Here is a 16,803-nt window from a genome sequence, read left to right as displayed (position 1 = left end):
AGTCTGTCTTCCTCCATCTCTGGAAGCAGTGTGGAAAACTCTGCAAAACAATCTAGTTCAATGTAACAAGAGCCTTGAAAATATTATTACCTTTTGACCCATTAATCTTACCCCTGGGAACTGATCTTAAGAGCACAATTCAACAGAAGAAAAAAGCTCCAGGCACACCACGGGCAATATTCTCCTGTATTTCTCCAGGCAGAGAGATGGTTAAGAAAACCATGCCTAATGTAGTCAATGCAACATTATGCTGCCACAAAAATGATAATTGTAAAGAATATGCAGAAGCATGGGAACTGTTCATAACATCATGTTTGTTGAGAAAAAGCAGGATACACAATTTGCATGAATACTGTGATTGCAACCACAAGTAGTAAGTATTCATGTTGACGAAGTCTGGAGAAGAATATGCAAAATTGAAAATTATTTAAGGTTGGGGAAATGAGTAGTTTTCCTTTTTGTTTAAGAATCATTCTTTGTTAATGTTGTTGAAATATTTTCGCAACAGAATAAACACTATAAAAAAAAAACATTTTTATTGCTTATAGAATAAAGCCAGAACTCTTTAGCCTTCACTCATTACAATGATTACTTAAATATTAATAATGGATGTAAAAATTTTAATTAATAATGAAATAATTTTAAAAATAGTGATCACATTGTTAGTTGTTTACTACATTCCAGGCAGTGAAGTGAGTGAGTCATCCATGTGATTTCACTGGATCTTCATGACAACCCTGTGAATAAAAGCTGGTATTATTCTTGTTTTACAGATTAGGGACCTAAGATCCTGTGACGTGAGGCCACCTGTATCACTTCACACCCAGGGCTGTCTGACTCCACAGCTTGTGCTCAATCCCACTGATCGCCTTTGTATGTCACACCTTAAGGAACTTCAGTCATTAGTGTTTCACCAGCATGATTTGGGAATAACTGTGGCTCATACCGGAGAAGGCAATGGCACCCCACTCCAGCACTCTTGCCTGGAGAATCCCATGGGTGGAGGGGCCTGGTGGGCTGCAGTCCATGGGGTCACTAAGAGTTGGACACGACTGAGCGACTGCACTTTCACTTTTCCCTTTCATGCATTAGAGAAGAAAATGGCAACCCACTCCAGTGTTCTTGCCTGGGGAATCCCAGGGACGGGGGAGCCTGATGGGCTGCTGTCTCTGGGGTCAGACACGACTGACGCAACTTAGCAGCAGCAGCAGCAGCAGTGGCTCATACCAGCTTCCCAGGGGGCACTAGCGTTAAAGAATCCTCCTGCTTAAGAGCAGGTTCTATCCCTGGGTCAGGAAGATCTCCTACAGGAGGGCATGGCAACCCACTCCAGTATTCTTGGCTGGAGAATCCCATGGACAGAGGAGCCTGGCGGGCTACAGTCCCTGGGGTCACACAGAGTCAGACATGACTGGACTGACTTAGCCTGCATGCACATGGCTCATATATCATGTACTGAGATGTACTTAAGTTTAAAATTTAGGGGACTTTCCTGGCGTCCAGTGGTTAAGATGCCGTGTTCCCAGCACAGGGGGTGCTGGTTCAATCTCTGGCCGAGGAGTGAAGACCCCACATGCCCTGCTGAGTGGCCAAAAATAAAATTTAAATCAACTCAATTTTTAAACATTTGAATACCTACTCTGGTATTATCCTAAGCAAGAATCCCCTTGGAATCATCTGTTAAATGTATTGGTTGTATTTTCCAATGTGCAATAATACAAAAAAGTGTTAATAGCATTAAAAAAAAATCACCTAAGATCATCTTGTATACCTCTCTTGGGGGAAAAATGAACTACCTTATGCCACAGTTGGCCCCAGTCTCCTGCTCCAGTCTCCCTTCCTCCACAGCTCCCGCTGTTCCTGCTACGGCCATTCCTGAGGCTGGAGCCCCTCCCAGGGCTCTGCCAAGCCCCCCCACCCCCCACCTGCCAGCTCCTCCCAGCCCTGTCCGCGTCCCCTCCCTGCTCCCAGGGCTTGCCTGAGCCAAATGTAGACCGAGCCATTAGTGGACAAAGAGGACACATATCAGAAGGCTGTCCATCACGATAATTAATTCCCATTTAAGCTTCCCTGGTGGCTCAGACAGTAAAGAGTCTGCCTGCAATGCAGGAGACGGGGGTTCGATCCCTGGGTCGGGAAATCCCCTGGAGGAGGGCATGGCAACCCACTCCAGTATTCTTGCCTGGAGAATCCCATGGACAGAGGAGCCTGGTGGGCTACAGTCCATGAGGTTGCAAAGAGTCGGACACAACTGAGTGACTAACACTTTATTAAACTCCCCACTGTGTGCCAGGCGTTACACTGGAAACTTTATACACATGATCTCAGTTGGTGCTCTTCTTTTTTTTTTCCTTTTCTGGGTCAGAATTCTTTTTGTTGTACTGTGTTAAGGACACTTAACGTGAGATCTACCTTCTTAACAGATTTTTTAAGGCGACAAGGCAAAATTATTATCCATAGGCACAGTGTTGTACAGTACATCTCTAGAATGTATTCATCTTGACTAATTGAAACTTTACTGTTGGCTCCTAATAATGACCTTATAAAATGGACATAATTTTTAATTTCTGTTTTGTTAGGAAACCGAAGCCCGCAGAGTTTAAAGCGTTTTCTCAGGTCACACAGAGGGCGAGAAACGGAGCCCGGATCCGAGTCTAATACTGTTTGACCCCTAAGTCCCTTTCACCATTCTGGTCCTGGGTCTTATTAATGATGAGAGTTATACAACAAACAGACCAACAGCTCTCCACTCTGTGCCCTCCAAAGTGGGCTCCTGAATGTCTTGGATCTCCAGGGTATGGGGAAAAGAGGCACGTTCATTATGGGTGGGGTTGTTAACGGGCACAGCCACTGTGGAAGAGATTTGACAACAGCTATTAAATGTAAAATGCTCGTGGATTCCAAAATTCATTCAATTCAGGCTTAGAAAATTATCCTGCAGTTATTCATGAAATGTACACAGAGATATCTGTAGCTTAATAGTCAACGTAGCCTTGTGTGTGGTAACGTGTGATGTAGGAGACACAACCTAAGTATCATCAATACGGAATTGTTTACATAAATTTTAGTACATCCGTCAGAAAGAGTGAACAAGGTCTGTAAGTTCTTAGGGGCTTCCCTGGTGGCTCAGTGGTGAAGAATCTGCCTGCCAAGGCAAGAGATGAGGATTTGATTCCTGGATTGGGAAGAGTCCCTAGAGAGCTTCCCTAGGGAACCCACTGCAGTCTTCTTGCCTGGGAAATCTCATGGACAGAGGAGTCTGGCAGGCTACAGTCGTGGGGTTGCGAAAGAGTCAGACATGACTTAGCAACTAAACAACAAAAACAAATATGTTCTGGAACTTCCCTAGTGGTCCAGAGGTTAAGAATCTGCCTGTCAATGCAGAAGACCGATCCCTGGTCCCGGAAGATCCCACTTGTCTTGGGGCAACTAAGCCTCTGCACCACAACTATTGAGCCGGCAAGCAGCAGTAAAGACCCAGCACAGTAAAAAAAAATATATATATATTTATACATATGTTCTTATATGGAACGATATCAAAAATACTAAGTTAACAAAGCAAAGTGCAGAACAGTATAATAGTATGTTACCATTTGTATCAAAACCCTGTGGGATGAAATATATATGGAGTTATACACACATATACTGACACACACATAGACTGCCTCTGGAAGAACATAAATAAAACAGGTAGGTAGCTGCCCAGAATTTGGTATTGGAAGGGCTCTGGTTGAGCGGGCGTGAAGGGTCTTGGTGCAGGGTTTGTCTGGCCAGCAAACTGTGTGGAGTCTCAGGGTAATTTGAGGGGCTTGAGGATTAGAGTTCTAGAGATGGTCCCCCCTCAGCTGCCTCTCAGCCCTGCCCTGGATCCCGGGAGACTTAGGAGTTACTATGTAACCTTTTGTGATGCTTGTGTTTTAACACCCCGTGCATGTATTACCTGTTTAATAATTTAAAATTTTAAATTAAAAAAAGAAGAATTTCCTGCCTGAGGCAAGACCCACCTAAGCAATGGTGGCTCTCCAGGCTGCAGGACGTGACTCTCGCGGCATGGGAAGGACCCAGGCGCCCTCTCTCTATTATTTTTTCAGTCGACAACCTTCTCTGGTTTCTTCTCTGGCCAGCAGCGGGGAGGCTTCAGAGGTGGGCTTTTGGTCAAAGCACATTTCAGTAGCTTCTCTAAGTCTAAGGGCTTTATTCTAAGGTGGGGATAATGTATCCTTCATGGGATGGTTTGAGGGGATGGCAGCTGGTCCTGGGTGGTACCTGTCCTGGTCCAGGTGTGGGTTGGAAAAGAATTTCCAGACATGAGACACAATGAGAGGGAAGTAAAGTTTATTAGAGTGGGAGACGCTGTTAGAACAGCAGGCCAGCTCAAGGGAGAACTGACGTTGAACAGGGGTCCTTAGTCCACTTTTATACCCAGCATACAAGGAGTGGGGTAGGGGTCTTGCTGTCATTTGCTGATCGGATGAGACGCGTGTACTGGGTGGGGGGAAAAGTAAGCGAATGCCCTCTCCTTACGGAGGAGAAGGGGAGACAGATTGTACTCTTCCACTGACAGTCACAACATGGGGGAGGGAAGGACCGTAAGGGTCTGGTTTTCCTTTCCTGCCCTCCAAGACCCTCCTTGGTTTATCTGCTCTTTCGTCCTTGGTTCACCACGGTACCCAGAGAGGGAACAGGCCAGTGGGGAGACCTCTTTGTGTATGACCTTGGGAAAATGTTTATGTTGAGTTGTGAGAGGGTCAAACCAGAACACAGTGGGAATGGGAAGGATGCCCCTCATCCAACAGAGTACTTTACAGAAAATCCAACCCAAACGGTTTAACTGGGTCTCCTTGTCCTTTGGGAGGAGAAAGCAGGCTGTACCCTCCCACAGGGTAAAAGTCTTTCCCTTTTCTCTGGGATATCTTGGGTCAAAACTCTCTGGAGACAGCTGCCACCTGAAAGGTATCATATACTGATTGACTTGGATTGGGGCTCCTGAATCAGTCCCTGGCAAGGAGTCTGATAGCACTATGATCATCTTGGACGCATCAGGACAGACTTGCAGGTGGGATCAAACCCAGAGCCGTATCATTGCTGGACAGTGTTCTCTACTCGTTTTTTCCATCACTTACAACACGCTACACAAGTTATTTATTTACTTGGTTTATTGTTTATTGTCTGTCTCTTCCTGAAAAGTAAAAGTGTTCGTCGCTCAGTTGTGTCCAACTCTTTGCGACCCCATGGACTGTAGCCCGCCAGGCTCCTCTGTCCATGGGATTCTCCAGGCAAGAATACTGGAGTGGATTGCCATTCCCTTCTCCAAAGGAACTTCCCAACCCAGGGATCATACCCTGGTCTCCTGCATCACAGGCAGATTCGTTACCGTTTGAGCTACAAGGAAGTCTAAACCCATCTGCAAACATTCTGCCTGCATCTCTTCTCGCTGGTGGGGCAGATGCTTGGGAGTGGGGGCTGGGGGGAGCGTCTGATGAATTGTAGAGAACTGTGCAAATCCCAGTGATTGTTCTATCTCTTCCCTTTCCGCCGGCGGGAAGCCGCATCCCGTGTGCAGCTCTGAAGAATGGAAACTCAGCCTCGGGGAGAGGGTACAGGGAGGACTGGACAGGGACTTGAGCGTCTATTGGATCATCTCCTCCACAGGAGGAGGCTCTAAATGATGGGAAGGAGGGCTGTGTTCACTTTTGAATTTTACTGTATTATTTATTATTATTTGGCCATGCCACACAGCATTTGGGATCTTAGTTCCGCAGTCGGGAATCGAACCCTCGCCCCCACTCCAGCGGAAGAGCCCAGTCTTAACCACTGGACCGCCAGGAAGTCCCAGATGATGCTCGTTTTGAACTGTGCAGATGCATCCAGGACTGAGGGTTTTCTAGAGCTTTCCCCAGGGAGGATGTCTCTCCCCTCGGCGAGTGAGACCTCCAGTCCCTAAAGCGCGCAGCTTCCAGAGAGGAAGGCAGCCGTCCTGGGTCTGTTCACAGCGGGAGGGGGCGGCTGGGTCTGGGATGTGGGCAAGTGTAATGAGCACAGAGAGGCTCCGGTTCCTAGCGGTTCCCCAAGGAACAGTCCCTGAAAGTGGGCAACTATTAAGCTACTTGGCGTCTTAAAACCAAGTGCTATTCAACTTCAGAGATTGTTAACACACCTTCTGAGGCCGTTACTAGGAAGCTTTGTCTGATTAAGTCCCACGCTCAGGGTGTCTTTTTGAGCAGAAATTTGCTTTTTTCAAATCCCAGAGATGTTGGATTAAAATTGGATGTTCTGTCTCTTTGAAGAAGTTGGATTTAGGATGAATTCAAGGATGACCGATTCTACAGAAAGGGGAGCAGATTCGAGAAGAAATGAGGTAGAGGGCAGAGATGTCCCCAGAGTGGTCCTTAATCTGCACCGGAAATCTGCGGGGAGTGAGGGAGGGGGCCGGAGTCTGCATTCCATTTTAAATGACAATTTATCATGCATAGGATAGAGCACAAACCTAAGTGTATAGCCCAGAGACATTTTACATGTGAATAGAGCTATATAACTACCTCTCAGATCAAGACATGAAACCCTCCAGGCACCCCAAGTTTCTCACTTCCTGCTAGAGGCAATTAACCCACCTTTCCGCTTTAGCCTGTAACCAAACCACCTCTCTGACTTTTAACACCATCAGTTCATTTTGTCTGTTCTTGAATGTCACACAAATAGATTGTACATCATATGCTCTTTTTTAAAGCTTTTTTTTTTTTAATGTGTACCATTTTTAAAGCCTTTATTGAATTCATACTTTGCCAACAAAGAGCCGTCTAGTCAAAGCTATGGTTTTTCCAGTAGTCACATATGGATGTGAGAGTTGGACTTTTACAAAGAAAGCTGAGCACTGAAGAATTGCTGCTTTTGAACTGTGGTGTTGGAGAAGACTCTTGAGAGTCCCTTGGACTGCAAGGAGATCCAACCAGTCCATCCTAAAGGAGATCAGTCCTGATTATTCATTGGAAGGACTGATGCTGAAGCTGAAACTCCAATACTTTGGCCACCTCATGGGAAGAACCAAGTCATTGGAAGAGACTCTGATGCTGGGCAAGATTGAAGGCAGGAGGAGAAGGGGACGACAGAGGATGAGATCATTGGATGGCATCACGGACTCAATGGACATGAGTTTGAGTAAACTCTGGGAGTTGGTGATGGACAGGGAGGCCTGGTGTGCTGCGGTCCACGGGGTCACAGAGTCGGACACGACTGAGCAACTGAACTGAACTGAACAGCATTGCTTCTGTTTTATATTTTGGCGTTTTGGCCTTGAGGTATGTGGGACCTTAGCTGCCCCCTCAGGGATCAAGTCCACACCGGCTGCGTTGGAAGGCGAAGTCTTAACCACTGGATCGCCAGGGAAGTCCTCCCCATCACGTCCCCTTTGTGTCTGGTTCCTCTGCTCACATCACGTCTGTGAGATTAATCTATGTCATGTGTACCCAGGCTTCGTTCTCTCTATTGAGAAGCAGTGTTCCCCTGCCTGACTATAGGACTACTGCTTATTCATCTTCTTCCCAGTGGGCATTTGAGCTGTTTCCAGGCTATTTTGAAGAAGACTCGTAGGAGCACTCTTGTACATGCCTTTTGTGAACATACGCACTGGCTGGATGGCATCACCAACTCAATGGACATGAGTTTGAGCCAGCTCCGGGAGTTGGTGATGGACAGGGAGGCCTGGCGTGTTGCAGTCCATGAGGTCGCAAAGAGTCGGACACGCCTGAGCGACTGAACTGAGCTGCGCTCATTTCTGTTGGGCAGATATCTAGGGATAGACGTGATGACTTTGTGACGTGAGGGCTTGGCTGAACGTTACCTCCAGTAGGGAAGGATGTTGGCTCCTGCAAAATGCCCACAGCATCAGGGACAGAGACAGCAAAAACAGACATGAGTTTCAGGGATTCAGTCTGTCCTTGTGGGATTCTCTTATGAGCTCCAGCCTGGTTTTTTGGTTTTTTTTTTGATAATTTTATTCCTCTGTTTGGCCATGCTGGGTCTTTGGTTGCTATGAGAGCTTTTTCTGCAGTCGAGGTGATCAGGGGCTACGCTCTAGTTGCTCCTCAGGGCTTCTCATTGCGGCAGCTGGTCTTGCTGCGGAGCACAGTCTCCAGTGCGACAGGGCTCAGTAGTGGCGGCTCCCAGGCCCTAGAGCTCAAGCGCAGTGGTCATGGCACACGGGCTTAGCCTTCCTGCGGCGTGTGAGGTCTTCAGGGATCGGGCATTGAACCCTTACCACCTGCATCGGTAGGCGGATTCTTTACCTCTGAGTCACCAGCGAAGCCCCAGGTCCAGCCTGTTTTTGATTTCCACCACTTTATATCCACCTCCTGTACCCAACTTTCTTACCTATGGAACTCAAGCTCTGATGTGAGATGCAAAAACTACAGTCTTGTAAGACTGCTTAACCAGCTGCCATATTGGGTAAGTTGAAACCCCCGGGACAAATCCATATACACAGGACTTCTGCTTCCCTGATTAAACCTGGCTGATAGTGTCGGTGCTTGTCTCGAATAGAACCTGCGGAACAGTTTTCAGAGTGGCTGTGCCTATTTCCACTTGTGCAGCAGCCTCATCATTCTACGATCTTTTCATCCTTTCAAACTTTCCCCATCCTAGTAGGTGGGTATCTGCATTTTTAAAACAGGCTTTCCTTGGGATTCTCATGAAGGATCAAGGATAAGAAATTGGTTTGGGGAAAGACCTTGGCAGCTGAAGGAAGCCAGTTAGATTTGGAATTCTGTCTTCACCACTTACTGCCTGTATGATATTGGTTGACTTTTTATCTCTCTGGGCTTCAATTTTTTCATCTATGGGATGAATTATTAATCATTGCTAACAAGTATTGAGTGCTTACCAGATGCCAGACACTGTTCGAAGCACTGGATATGTATTAACTCATTCAACTCTCTCAACAAATGATGAGGAGGGTGTTATTATTATTTCCTAACTTAGAGATGGGGAAACTGACATCAGGATTTCAACCCAGGCGGCCTGGCTCCATGCTTTGCTGTCCCTCCATTGCAAGGCAGCGTGGAGGCGACATGACAGCAAGGAAGTGAAGGTTCTGCCAAGGACGGTACTGCCGGCACATTCCGATAATTCCTCAGTGGATCTCAACGGGAAACTGCCTTGCAGTTCTATCAAATATGCAGAATTTAATATAAACAAACAATCAAACAAAAAAGCCAGCCATGATCATGATACATGATGCAGCCATAAAGGTAGGATCTTCATAGAAGCCAGAAAAATCCAGCACTGTCCAGAGAAAAGGACACCCCTATGGCCCCCTGCCTTGGATATTCTGGTCTCTTGGCAGGTAGGAGGCTCTAGAGGAGTACGTCAGCCTCCACCTAAGTGTCAACCCATCAATTCCCTTCACTCTGACTTTGGATTGAACAAAGTATTGATTTCCTTTCCCAAAAGTCTGTCCTTCCTGAAGAGATTGTGCTGACCAGCCAACCTCAGGATTCTCGTCTCCTAGATGGTTTCATTTCTCAGTGTAAATTAATAAATTGCATTTCGGGTTTAACAATCAGTCTCTTGTGAGTTGTTTAGTTTAGGTCATCCCCCACTCCTTGCCCCTCCCTCCGCCCCCATGACAACAATTAAGTTCCCAGGGAGAGGCTGGAGGGGAAACACCAACAGGGTAATATAAAAAAGATGTCCAGAGAATTGCATGAATACGTACCCTTTGAGAATGTAGAGGACGGGGCGGGGGGAGGAATTTCAAGGAAGACTTCCTGAAGGAGGAGGACATTGGCATAGGAAGAGGGATAATGTATAGAGGTTGAGACACAGGCTGTGGAGTCTACCTGCAAGTCTGTCTCTGTCCCCTCACTGGCTGCATGACTCGGTCAAGTTCCTTTATCTAGGCCTTAGGTTCTTCACCTCTAAAGTGGGCATAACAATCGTAGCCGCATTATGGGGTAGCTGCAAGGATGAAATGATCACACATCACACAGAAATAGCTCTTGGCACAGTGCTGGGCCCACAGACTGCACTCAGAATGGCTGTCAGGAGTGTTCCATTGTTAACATCCAAAATGATGCTTTCATTGAGGAGAAATCATCCAGAAGGCAGGTGAAGGCCTGCCCTATCCCCAGAGGCAATTTTGTCTCAAAGGGATGAGTTGAGTCTGTGTTTCCTTTAAGACCCGGAGGGCAGAAAGCTCTTTGCAGTACACAGCTCCTTCCGGAGCGTGGTCACAGCCTGTCCTGCGGTTTCCCAGGCCAGAGGAGAGCTGTTTGTACAATCTATAAGAACCCATTGGCCTTGAGAACTTCCGTGGTTTCTGAGTCACTGTCAGGCCATTTCAGCTTCCAAGCAGAAAGCCCCAGGGCGGACTCACCGCTGAGGCCTTTTCTGGCCTCCTCCCTGTGGGGAGGGAGAGGACTGCATGGGTGGGAGGGGGTGCTGTCTGCTGCCCCCCCCCCCCGACAGATCCCTGAGCCCGTCAAGCCTCCGTACAGAATCCCAGCATCACCGGGGGTCAGAGCTGAGCCAGGTTCTGCAGAAGCTGTGCAGCTTTCCCCAAGGAGGAGATGCTCCCAATGACCGAGCTCGGTTCTCCAGGGCTGGGCCCGGCCCCCAGGCCTCCTGCTTCTCTGTCCCGTGTTCTGTGTGCAGATCCTGGGGGGCCCGGAGGAGAGGTAGAGGAGAACAGGTTAGGGGGGGCGCCAGGGTTTCTGCGTGCACGTGCTCTCCTGGGCAGCGGAAACCCTACCCCCCCACCCCACCCCCGGTACGTCCCCCCCCACCCCCCCCAACCCCTCCAGCACCATGGAAGCTGCTCTGGTTCTGATAGCTTACTGAGAACGATGTCGGATTCGTGATCTCCGAAGAAGAAGACTTAGCTTTGGGATCAGGGACCACTCAAGAGCTTTGATGTAGCAGAGTTTTATCAAAGTGAATAAGGGACAGAGAGAGCTTCTGGCACAGCCATCAGAAGGGGGCAGAGAGTGCCCCACTCACTAGTCTAAGCAAGGCCTTACGTATATTTACCAGACCCACTCCCCCAACATACATCTCAAATTAACAAGATTAGAATTTACAATAGAAAGGTCTTACCAGACCCATATACAAGTTTTAAGATCACGAGATTAATTAGGTTCTTGGTAAGGAGAAACGTGTCCTCCAGCGATATACATTGTTTGATACATTGATAAAGATACATTGACTAAATTAAAGAAGGAGAACCCTTTCTCCTTCTTGAGAACCCCAGACCCCTATCTCCTCCTTGGGGAGTCTCCTCCCGGACTTTTATCAACCTAAGGACTGATTCTTTCTTTCCACTTCCCTTTGCCTTTCCACAAAACAAATGTGTTTTCATCGGCCCCTGTTCTTTTTGTCCTGGCGGAGCTGGACATCTGAAAAATCCTGCTATTTTCATTTGGGAATCCTATCTCTCCCCCTGGGTTCATCTCTCCTTTCAGCAGAATCCACGATGCTGGGTGCGGGTTGCCGGGTAAGTAAGGCTGGGGACGCAGATCTGTGGGTGAATGGAGAGGCAACGCTCTGCTCTCCTTTTAATCAAGGCTGCCTTCCGAAGCGGGTACCCACCCCGATCCGTATTACTAATAACTGATACCCACCCACCTCCTTCCAGCGCATGCTCTGTCCAGCAGTTGCGGGAGCCCCGCCAGAGGGGACGGGTGGGAGACAGAATAAGAATGTTTGTTTCGGTTGGAGCAGCAGGGTTTATGGTCCAGCCCTGCCACGTACTGCGGGGGAGATCCCGGGGGACTTGCTTGGCCCCTCTGGGGCTCAGCTGGCCCAGATAATGGATGCTAATAACACCACCGATCCCCACAGGATTGTCGTGAGGTTCAGAGAGAACGAGCGCAGAGCACTTAGAAGAATGCCTGCAGACGGTCAGCGCTCAGTGAAGAAGGCTCCTGGCGCTCATCCCTCCTTCTCTCAGGAGTGGAGAGGCCTCGGTGTTGACAGCATCTCCCAGCCTGGTCCTTGGCTCTGGAGATTCAGGAGTCAACAGTGCACCCAGGGCCCTCTGTTCCAGCAGAGTCTGTGCAGGAGGTCGAGTTACCAACCAACGGTGGCTTGATGAGCATCAGCTGAGAGCTGAGTGGAGGGGGGTGGGCGGTAGCGGGAGGCTCCGGAGGCTGAGTGCGGTGGGGGCCGTGACGCCCGTTTCTATGGCCGGACCGGCTGAGCTGGCCTTAACACCTGTGGACTCCAGCCTCCCCCAGAGCGCCCCCCTCTCCTCCACGCCCCTTTGCGGGGAGGGGTCCTTCCACATTCACTCTAAGATAAAGAGAAAGGTCTTCCCAGCGGGGCAGGGGGCCTCGTCTTCACGCAGGGCTCTGGGGTGCCTGCCCCACCCCAGACCGCTTTGAACACACCAGAGGACCCGCTCAAGGGTCCAGTGGTGAGACCCCGCTCCTCCCCATCGTTTCAACGGACTTCCCCAACAGACTTCCTTCCGCAGCTCAGAGTTCAGTCCACCCAGCCCCTGCTTTGGACCAGTCCAGTCGGTGCCGTAAACTGTCACCCTGGGTCACATGGCTATGCAGCTGGCAGCAGCTGCAGCTCAGATCTCAGGGGTGGAGGTTCTGGAACAGAGCTCAGCCTTTAGACTGTTAGGGGCACTTTGTCATCCTTCTCAAATATGACTGATTTCCTCCCTGTTTTTCAGTAACTAAATAAGTTTTCTTAACAACAACAGCTGCTATTTATTAATTAGCTAGTGTACTGATTGGACAATTTCCTTGCATCTTTAATCCATACAGCAACCTGATTCCAACTTCATAGAACAGGATGCTGAAACCCAGAAGGGTCAGGAAGAGCAGTAACTGGCCCAATAACAGTGTCTTTTTTTTTTTCATTGCCTCAAGATGATTAGTATTTTTCTCCCCAGTTGAAATGAAACAGAGAATGTGTGCATTTGCATTTTGCCTTCTGAAGGAGGGTCTTCAAACCTCATTCACGACCATAGCCAGGAGAATCAGTTTGATTTGCAGCAAGCCCAGATTATGAACAGACTAAAAGTTTCTGTTTTGTTCTGTTTGTGCTCAGTATGTCAGAAATCAAAGCCCTTTATAGGAATGGTTCACGCTTTATCCACACAAAAATATTTGGAGATGATCGTCTTTTCAAAAACCGTTTTGGCTGCACCCAGAGCACGTGGACCTTAGTTCTCTGCCCAGGGACTGAGCCTGGGTCCCCTACATCGGAAGATGGGGTCTCAACCACTGCGCCACGTGGGAAGTCCCCACTTGTAAACATCCGGAAGGGAGTGAGGGGCAGGAAAGAGTATGTGGACGCTGTCCCAAGGGTGCCCTTAGGGTGGGGGTGGGGTCGGTCCTGGCTAAGCGTATTCAGAGGAAGAGAGAGGTCGGTGTAGACGTGGGGCTGCACTGGAAGCTGACGCTGCTGAGGGCCAGTCACGGCTTGTGCCGGGGTGGGGGCGGGCCGGGGGGGTGACCTAGTGCAACTCATTCCTATCGCCTTGTTTGCCAAACGGTTCTTCCTTGACCTAAGTAAACATACCCGCCTCCCCACCCCTTTGTCATAACATCCATCGGGTGGAGCCTGCGTATCCAGACACGCTCATAATGGGAAGGAAACCCACCCCCCAGCACCAGTACTTGGGTGGGAAGCAAGAGACCTGGGAGGGGTTGGAACAGGTGAAAGTGAAGTCGCTCAGTTGTGTCCAACTCTTTGTGACCCCATGGACTGTAGCCCGCCAGGCTCCTACGTCCATGGGATTTTCTAGGCAAGAGTACTGGAGTGGGTTGCCATTTCCTTCTCCAGGGGATCTTCCCGACCCAGGGATTGAACCCAGGTCTCCCGCATTGTAGGCAGACACTGTACTGTCTGAGCCATCAGGGAAGTCCTTGAACAGGTAAGCAGTGTCATCAAATAGGAACTATGGACATTAAGTCTTGCAGTGGAAGGGCGACGGTTTGGAAGCAGGTAACTTCCGGGTGAGTGTCTGAAGGGGGCAGTGGCCGAGGATGCAGAGGAGAGCTATTAAGGGGCACAACCAATAGGACCTGCTGATTGATCCAAAGGCTGTACTCAGGCAGCCACCCCAGCCTCAAGAGTCCCACCACCTTGCTCTGGCTGGTTCCTGAGCACCCTAGCTCTGCCCCGGCTCCATGCCAGCCTCTGCCTGCAAGCCCGTCCCCTCCATCCAGAAATCCTGGGCCCCTCTGTCCGGCTCCCCAGCTAGAGCGTGAGCTCCTGGAGGGCAGGTGGTGAATCTCTTGTCTCTGAATCCCAGCACGGGGCACAAAGCCTAGAGCGCCCCCCGCCCCTGCCCCCCGGACGTTTGTGGAGCGAATCCATCCATTAAAAAAGATGCAGGGTGAAGGGGAAGGAGGTGAAGAGGGAAGGAAGGAAGACCTCCAGCCCACCATCAGATGTTACTGTAATCACCCCACTAGTCCTCATCGGAGTGAGGCTGGAGAGTCATCTCAGTAGCATCTGCCTCTGCTGGCTTCTGGAACTCGAACCACATAGAACGGGAATGGGTCAAAGAATATCCTATTATTCAGTCCCAGTGGGGTCAGCAAAGATGGTCGCCTGACCAGAGGGATGCCTTCTGCAGACAGAGCTGTGGTTGTGTGTGTGGGGGTCACTGAGAGCAAAGAAGCACTGGCCACGCGGACAGAGCCCCGATGGCCTGTCCGGCCCCAGCTCCGGGCCTGGATTTACATTCTAAAATCTCTCCCTCTCTCTGCTATGGCTCTGTGTTCCCTCCCTTGCTGATCCCTTGGGTCCTCCAGAGACCAACATGTAAGCCAGAGCAGGACAAAGGGCTTGAATTCATTCCAGTGTCTTTGTATCTTGCCATCAAATAGAAAATCTTGCATCTTAGGTCCTGGTTATCCTGAGCTGCTATATTTTCTTTCTTTGTTTTCCGCCCATCAATTAATTTTTTTTTTTTTTTTTAGAAAAGACTTGTTTTCTTCAATGTCCCCCTGTGTTGCCGTTGTTCAGTTGAAAAGTCGTGTCCGACTCTTTGTGACCCCATGGACTGTAGCCCGCCAGGCTCCTCTGTCCATGGGATTCTCCAGGCAAGAATACTGGAGTGGGTTGCCATGCCCTCCTCCAGGGGATCTTCCTGACCTAAGGATAGAACCAGCATCTCTATGTCTCCTGCATTGACAGGCGAGTTTTTTTTATCATTAGTACCACCTGGGACTCCCCAAAGGGCTGGCTTGGGGCTCTGTAACTCAAGTAACTCGTGAGTACCTGGGTTTGGGATCAGAGACACCCCTGCCATGTGCTTGGCTGGTTACAGTTTATCCTTTGTGTTTTGGTAGCGACCGGAAAATATTGCCTGGTTCTGACTTTCCACTGGCCTCCTAATCTCTTGATTTTTCCTCGTTAAAAGGAAGGGTGGGCTTGGAATAGCTTGAGTCCCTGAGCCCCAGGAGGAATCCAGGAGGCTGGGTGTGGGGGTTTATAGAGTGCCTTGAATATGCAAGACGCTCTCTCACCCAATTCAACTTTCTCCACGGGGAACAGGAGAAGGTCGCCGCAGAAGCCAACAGCTCACTTGGTCTGGGCAGGAGTGGGGGCGGGGCAGCTGCGTTAGCCGGCTCTCTCCTGCTGATCACAAGCTCCGATGGGCAATTATATACGTCTTTGATTAATAAAAAATGGAGCAGTGAATGAATACTTAATCAGCAAGGTCTGGTGGGTTGACTCTTTCAGAACCTGGGCTGGGGGCGAGGCAGGAAGTAATCAAAGGGGTCCTGGGTGGAGAAAAGGCAGAGCACCTCTCCGGGTGGTGGTCTCTGCAAAGGTGCTGTCCACTGAAAAGAAAAAAAACACACAAAAACTAAAAGTAGCGGGTTATGTTTCATTCAGGGATCTTTCTGAGGAGACAGCCTGGGACACAGCCTCTCAGATAGCTCCGAGGAACTGTTCCAAAGAGCTAAGGGAGGGGATATCTAGGAGTTTTTACTGGAGAAAAACAAAACACACACACACACCTAACCCCCCCCCCCTCCAAGAAGAAAACCCACTCCACGTTGTCACACAGGAAAAGATTACTGCCAATCACAAAACCAGACAAGTAGGGGACCAGGCAAGAATCTCCGCTTCTTGAAGTTATTCCTAGATAAGACGGGAACTCTCTAGGGCCAGTATCCTGTTTTCCTCCATTCTGAATCCCCTTTAAGTGCATCATCTGGTTGGCTGCGGGTGCTGGAAGGAAATGACAACCCACCCCAGCCTTCTTGCCTGGAGAATCTACAGTCCAATAGATTGGGAAGGGGAAAAGGAGAGCTTAGTGGGCTACAGTTCACGACTGAGCACATTAGACAGCATATTAAAAAGCAGAGACATTACTTTGCCAACAAAGGTCCGTCTAGTCAGTCAGTTCAGTCGCTCAGTCGTGTCCGACTCTTTGCGACCCCATGAACTGCAGCACACCAGGCCTCCCTGTCCATCACCAACTCCCGGAGTCTACCCAAACCCATGTCCATTCAGTCAGTGATGCCATCCAACCATCTCATCCTCTGTCGTCCCCTCTCTTCCTGCCTTCAATCTTTCCCAGCATCAGGGTCTTTTCCAGTGAGTCAGTTCTTCACATCAGGTGGCCAAAGTATTGGAGTTTCAGCTTCAGCATCAGTCCTTCCAATGAATATTCAGGATTCATTTCCTTTAGGATGGATTGGTTGGATCTCCTTGCAGTCCCAGGGACTCTCAAGAGTCTTCTCCAACACCACAGTTCAAAAGCATCAATTCTTCGGCGCTCAGCTTTCTTTATACTCCAACTCTCACATCCATACAAGACTCCGGAAAAACCAT

The sequence above is a fragment of the Giraffa tippelskirchi genome, chromosome 11 (genome assembly GCF_054371585.1).
Source record: "Giraffa tippelskirchi isolate mGirTip1 chromosome 11, T2T-mGirTip1v1.2.pri, whole genome shotgun sequence".
NCBI lineage: Eukaryota > Metazoa > Chordata > Mammalia > Artiodactyla > Giraffidae > Giraffa > Giraffa tippelskirchi.
This window is presented reverse-complemented; position numbering follows the sequence as displayed.